At 38.5% G+C, this 7,271-nt stretch overlaps 1 long non-coding RNA gene across 5 annotated transcripts; it reads right to left on the minus strand.

Annotated features, from left to right (window-relative positions):
* Positions 1–930: 930 nt before the first annotated feature.
* On the minus strand, positions 931–3,405 carry LOC127129495 (uncharacterized). Of its 5 annotated transcripts, XR_007806357.1 has the most exons (5): positions 2,748–3,400; positions 2,465–2,627; positions 2,270–2,380; positions 1,342–1,900; positions 931–1,254 (listed from the first exon to the last, which is right to left on the minus strand). It is a non-coding gene; the product is annotated as an uncharacterized LOC127129495 (long non-coding RNA). The 5 variants fall into 5 exon arrangements; XR_007806355.1 differs by having other exon boundaries at positions 2,465–3,403; XR_007806358.1 differs by having other exon boundaries at positions 2,253–3,405.
* Between the last annotated feature and the right edge of the window lie 3,866 nt (positions 3,406–7,271).

Genomic DNA, 7,271 nt, shown 5'->3' on the forward strand with positions numbered 1-7,271 from the left:
AAGATTAAATAGGGGCAGCCGTAGTACCCTAAAATATGCTCTCCTTTTTGCTTTTCATCTAACCTGTAACCTAATACCCATCTAACCTCATTCATGTCTCATTCATATTCATCATTATTTCATGATTAACATTTGTTAACGAGCATCATAGATTCGAGGCACGCGACTAATATAAATCAGGGTTTTAACTTGGAGATAGTGGTATGGATCATCATATAGGGTGAAACCCTACTTACTTGGTTCCTTGAGGCCTTGATTCTTGAATATTACACCATGTCATTCATCTATACAGCCAACCCTAAGTCTTGACTGGTTCTTATGAAATTTTGTGTTTGACATTATGCATATCTGAATTGACCACCAACCCCTTTTCCTTGACTTGTTTTGATTGGTTTAAAGCATGTTTACGTTCACATTCCACTGCATATTGTCGGCATACCTACCTTAGTGTTAAAATTTGCAGTTTAATTTCTAACTCCATCTTGATTATAATTAATTGACTTTAAATGTTAACTTCTAATCGATTTCGGAATTAATTTCCTTAGAGTCAATTATTATTGCTAATTTATTTTGGAAGGGCGGGAATTAACTCCCTTTCAATTTAATCTCCAATCCTATTAAATTGTAGAATTTTTGAATCATATTTAATTGGGTCGGATTTTTGGTAGTTTCACTTGAGTAGTAGATTTAGTCTTTGAAACTTTGGGGTTTAATCTTGATTTAAAGGAGCCAAAGATTTACTTCTACCGAATATACCTTCATTCTCATAGAGCTTTGGCCCACTTTTTTATATACATCCATATGTAGCTTGGTTTAGCTTGGTCTGAGTATGGATAGACTAACGACTTTTACATTTCAAAGCCACCCGTCTTCCACGACTCTTCCTCTACTTATCCAATGCTACATGCAATTTGCTAACACTTAATAAAATTATTCAACTTTCCTCTTAAGTACTGATTACTACCTTTTAACTCGGTTACAATTTCGATTTATCATTCGGTTACAACCCAATTTACCTATGAACAAATCAAGTGCAAACTCTAAATAATCTAGAGTTAACATGTATGCTCAGGAACCACAAAGTACTTTAAATATGTACAATTCCAAACTCCAGTTCCAAGACATCTCCGAAAAAGGTGCAACCTGTCCTGCCGTGACTGCTACGAAACCGTGTGACCAGCCGCCTTCCAACCGCCAATGAGTTTTGGCTTTGACATTTCAATTCAACCAGGTCGATACTGTACCATTCACAACCTGCAAAGAAATAATAACAGGTTTCAATAGCCTAACGAAACCATGATGAATTCTCGACACAACAACTCCTGACACCATTCGTGTTACCTTCACTTGATAAATCTAATGGTGCACACCCAAATCAAGCCTTTAAGTAATAACGGGAAAACAATTACCAAGCTCACTTCGGTTCCGTTTCAACCACTAAGCGCCAAGGATCAATTAATCCTTTTGCTACCAGGACTCATGGCATCTCTCTGGATGTAGGCTACTACCAGGTTCGTTCGTTTGTACCTGCAACATGGCAGTCACAGCAGGGTCAGATATAACTTCTATAAAGCCAATTCTATTGGAACATACCTTGTTCTGACATGCACCAAATTAACTCAACACCAATCTCTTAACAGAACATTGCATTAGAATCACATTTCATTACACAGGCATTTTGAATCGCATTTGGCAGCTTGTTTTTAGCAATAGGAAGAAACCCATTAAATGACCTGTCATTTCAGCTTTCTTAGGCAAATTCATGGAGAGAAAGACCAAATTACCAAGAACTCGTGGAGATAAAAGCCAAACATGTATTCCATAACATACCGACACAGTGCATCCTGCACTCTTTCGTTTCATGTCGGCAATAGAAGTAGCATCCAACAGGGGCATTCACCTGCAGAATTTGAAGAAAAACATGTAGCACACCAATGACCAAAATAAAATGACAAGCATGTGATCTCAAATAGCAATACATCGGTAAGAGTTCTGCAGAAAGACTAAGGTAAATTAACAGTTCACTCATTTCAATAATAAATCCACCAATTTCCATTCTTAACAAACTCCAACTAACTCACTAACTGATTTAAAATTATTGAAACTAACTCTAACTGTTCTGAAATCAACATGTAACTGAAAAAATCATTTCGAGCTAACTGATTAACTGACTCCATTAACCTATAGCTAACAACTCTAACAAACAGTTAAACCTTTTTAACAGAAAATTGGAGGGAGGTACAAGTTCTTACACACTATAAAAGCTAACCTCATGGTGATTCTTCAGGGTTCTTCCAACCCTTTCTTCATCCTCTTCATTTCTTCATTTCTTCATTTCTCACTCTCCCAATTGCTTTCACCTTTTTCAAAGTTCTGCAACCTGTAGCCGCAAATCAATTCAAACCTGCAAATTCGACTCTGCAAATTCTGCAACAGAGTCACATTAGGTCGGCTCATCCCTTACCTGCAGAATCCTCAAAACTCAACCTTCAGTTCAACGGGATTCTTTCACTATCCTCGTGCAGAATCCATCTTCAATCAACAATACGCTTTCGCCTTCGATTCCCTTCCTCACATTTTCGTTTTCTTCTCAAATCCCTTTCTATGAACGGAATTTAAGACAAAGCCTGTAATCATTAATTCAACAATCTCACACATCGCATAACCAAAGAAGTCAGAAGAGCGAAGTCGCAACAAAGAAGATGGCTATGAAGGGGTGAAAGATTGGAATCGCATAAGAGATTTACGTGCTTCTGTCGCTGCAGTTGAACCCTGTAAAGCGATGTGTTCGCTTCGATTCACACCCATTCGCGTTTGAATCATCCGAACTGTCTTATCGTTGCGGTAAAGCGTCGTATTCGCTTCGATTCACGCCCGTTCAAACTGAATTGCTTAAGATATTGTTGAGAAGTTCAAGCGAGACTCCATGATTGGGGAAAATTAACGTGATACAGTTGTGTTGATTTCTTGAAGCGCAATAGCGGCGTCGTCCTTTAAACATCAGTTTTTCAACCCCGTGCTCACTGAATTGGAGAAGTGAATCCTCTCCAAACTCAATGTTGCCGAGAATATCCATCGTCAAACCGGTCAGCAGGCGGCAGAATCGCTCCGAAAAGCGATAAAAGACTTCGAGCCAAGATCGACTGAAGAATCAATTGGAGCGAAAACCCCATTCAAAGCTCCATCGGAACGAAGAACGTGTTGGATGAGGTAGTATCATGGTCGATTCCTCCTACTTTCTGGAAAAATCACAACCCATTGTCGATGATGGACGTCCATTCGCAGAGCGGTGTTACAATTCATTGCCCCTCTTTCGCGAGTATCAGACCTTTGGGGAAGTTGAAGAAGGACCGTGTTCTTTATCACGTGGGTCAAGCGGAATAAGCTATGTACGAACCGTCTCATCTGCACCTCACTTTCTCTTTCTGCACCCCTTTTCTCGTATGAACTGTGCCGTTTGGGCCTTTGTTTAGGGCCCTTGTGTAGTAATGGGAAACTACTTCCTTGTACCCCTCTATGGGTTCACAGTCCGGAATCAAGGGCCATTACGCCTAAATTCCTTGCTGCACCTCCAGGTTCTTACTAACACTCCCTTGGTCCAATTTTGGATTTCTATTGCACAATTACTTTGCCTCTTTTAATTGCTTTTTCTTTAGATATTAAAATTTGGAAATTAATTTTAGAATGTAATTTAGTTTTTAGGTTAATTAGGAATTAATTAGAAATATCTTGATTAGGTATTAGAAATTCATTAGTTTTAACTAATTTTTTAGGATATTAGTTAATTAGGTATTAGGATTCAATTAGGCTTATTCAAATGTTAGGTTAGATTAAAATCTTAGAATTTAGATCTAATCTAGTTTTAGCAATATTAGGTTAGTTAGATCGGGTAATCTTTTAAAACTTTAGAACTAGAATTGATTTAAGATATATTGAGTTTTAGAATTAGAACCGATTTAGGATTTAATAACATTTTTAGGATGATTGATATCTAGAATCTAATTGATTTTTTTAGCATATTGATGTAGCTTAATTCCTAGCCTTAGAATAACCTTAGAACTTGACCAAATTTTATATCATTCTTAGAATTTAATTAGAATGTTATTTTGTTCCCAATTGAATATTTTGTGAATAACCATTTTACCCTTTAGGGGTTTATCTTACCATTTTGGTCATATAAATGCATGAGCCCTTAGGACTAGAATTTGATATTAGAAGTTTAATCAACTCTTAACAATGGCATGTCCCCCTAGAATTTGTACATAAATTTTTAACCAAGATTTTGACTAACTATAACATGGCCCCTTAGGACTAGAACTTGACATTAGAATTTTAATCAATTCCTAACAATTGTATGTTCCCCTAGGATTTTAACATAGGTTTCTTAATCAACTTTAATCAACCAATGCATGATCCCTTAGTATAGTTTCTAATAATTACTAACTTCTAGATTAGGATTAACCTAGTTCCCTAAACCAAAACAAACCCATGATTAAATTGATCAAAGGCAATTTTGATCAATTAAATCCTTTGAACTTGTATAATTCCACAGTCTAGTTTGAGTTACCAAAAGACCCTTGATCACTTAATAAGACTTTTCTTCTAAGCTGTGAAGCTCGAAGCCTCAAGTCAAGATCTTCAATCAAGGCATCCTCAGTCATACCAAGCAGCGGATTATACAAGCAATCAAAGGTGGAAACTACAAGAGCTTGTTAAGTCAAAATTAGGATTGTAATAGAGAAGGAGTGGGACTGGAGTATTCCTACCCCCATTCTGAGTATCTTTGGGTATGGGACGTATGACCCAGCGCTCATCGTATTCACCTCCATTCATAGACTTTAGCACAATTCTAATCACACGATTGGCAAGTCTATCTCTCTTCACAAAGCACCATACAAAAAGCAAGGACTACATCAACAACTTATCAATCATGAACTGAGTTGTACGATACAAGCCTTAAGCAATAGAGAATGAGTGGGACTATAGTATTACTACCTCCATTCTGAATATCTTTGGGTATGGGACGTATGACCCAGCGCTCATCATATTCACCTCTATTCATAGACTTTAGTGCAATTCGAGTCGAACGATTGATAAGGTCTTCATCAATACAAGAAACAAAAACAAAGATTCTTCTCTCTCCATTTGAAAGTTAAGATGAGAATTACATGACATGAGCCTTAAGTAGTAAAGAAGGAATGAGACTGGAGCTTTCCTACACTCATTCTGGATATCTTTGGGTGTGATACGTTTGGCTCGTTGGTTATCGTATCCATCATTACTCATAGACTTTAGTTTGATTCTTATTAAATAACTATCAAGTCTATTCCACTCTTTCTACTCTCCATTCTATATCATTTCAATTTCAATCATTCTATCATATCTTCTTGCATCCTTAATCATCACGCTTTCAGTCATAGTTGGCTGAACTCGAAAGCTCTGATTTCCTTATTGCATTATAAGGATACATAGGCAGGAGAACCCAGTTTCTTCGTGAGCTACCCAATTTATCAATCAATCATTCTTCATTTATGCAATCAATACCATCTCTTTGAGATCAACTATACTTCTCCTTAGACTCCTTGTCTATACTTTTAGGACGATCTAACAACAGTCCACCTCATCAATCAAGAGTTGTTTGGCCCGTCACCCAAACATTTAATTCATTCTTTTTCGGCTAAGACGCCACTTTGCTCTTTGATTCAGAGTCTACCCCTTTCTTGGATCCAAGGTACTATTCTTATTTGATCTCGAACAGTAGTAGAACTATTATCAACAGGATCCAGAGTGGGTATGGATCTGCAATTTGTTACGTGAGTGTGTGTAAGAAAACACAGCTTTTTCGGAAGATGACAGGAAAGATAAAGAGCGCAATATTTGAATGCAAAAAGTCCATTGATTTATTGAATGTGAATATGCTTATGAAAATGAAAAAACCCTTGACAAATTAGCTATTGTGCCTCGGGCATAGACACAATGCTTTAAGAAGTTCAATTGTAAAACTAAAAAAATTTGCAACAATAAAACAGACAATAACAATTACTCCTGACTAAAGGAAATCGGGATAGTGTCTTCAGCCTTCCAATTATTGAGTCCGTCACCAATTGTTGGGAAAATCCAGCTATCCAGGTCGCAATCGCTATCAGCATCTACTACAGCATTAATCTGATCTTTGACCACCCTTTCAGAGTTAAATCCCAGACCAGACTTGTCAGACTTGTATGGTACGTTGATCAGTTGGCCCCAACCAGTACGACCACCGTTTTCAACCACGGCTTGAGCATCTTTCAGAGAAATCATGGCAGGAGGAGCACGAATAACCTTGGGCACAAGGGGAGTTGGCTTAAGGACAGGGCTGGTCGGAGGAACTACTTCAAATGACTGAGAAGGAGTCTCAAAGAATTCACCATCCATCTCGACGTATCTGAAGGCCTGCACACTACTGACAATATATTCTTCTTCTCCACACACAATGACAATCTTACCCTCTATTGGATACCTCAGCTTTTGATGGAGAGATGAAGCTACGGCACTTGCCCCATGAATCCAAGGGCGTCCCAGCAAGCATGAATAGGCAGGACGAATGTTCATTACGTGAAAGATAGTGTTGAAGACTTGAGGTCCTATCTTGATAGGGAGAACCACTTCACCATGGACAACACTTTTCGCGCTGTCGTACGCACGCACCACAGTATTACTAGGTTTCAATTCGATGCTCTTACAGTCAAGCTTATCGAGTACAGCTTTCGGTAGCACATTCAAAGAAGAGCCGTTGTCGATCAACACATGAGACAAAGTGATCCCCTTACACTCAATGGAGATATGCAGAGCTTTATTGTGATTCTTTCCTGCTGGTGTCAGGTCAGCATCAGAAAAGCCTAGGCCATTGTCAACAGCCAGGTGAGCAACATAGTTTTCGAACTGATCGACGGATGTCTCCTGAGGTACATGAGCGGTCTTCAAGAATTTTATCAACGCTTTGGCATGAGATTCAGAAGATAATAACAAGGATAACATCGAGATCTTAGACGGAGTATGCCCCAGCTGTTCTACCACATCAAAATCACTCTTGCGGGTGATTTTCAGCATTTCTTCCATTTCTTGTTTGGCAACATCTTCAGTAGTAACTTCGACGGGTGTCCCTGACTGAGAAGGGTTAACTGGTTCCTTTCCTCGGGTTTCAGGGGCGGGAGGCGAGATTTTTGGAGAGAAGATCCTTCCACTTCGAGTAACTTTACTAGTCCCAACAATGTCATTAGGATTAGCAGCAT

This window comes from Lathyrus oleraceus, chromosome 1 (genome assembly GCF_024323335.1).
Source record: "Lathyrus oleraceus cultivar Zhongwan6 chromosome 1, CAAS_Psat_ZW6_1.0, whole genome shotgun sequence".
NCBI lineage: Eukaryota > Viridiplantae > Streptophyta > Magnoliopsida > Fabales > Fabaceae > Lathyrus > Lathyrus oleraceus.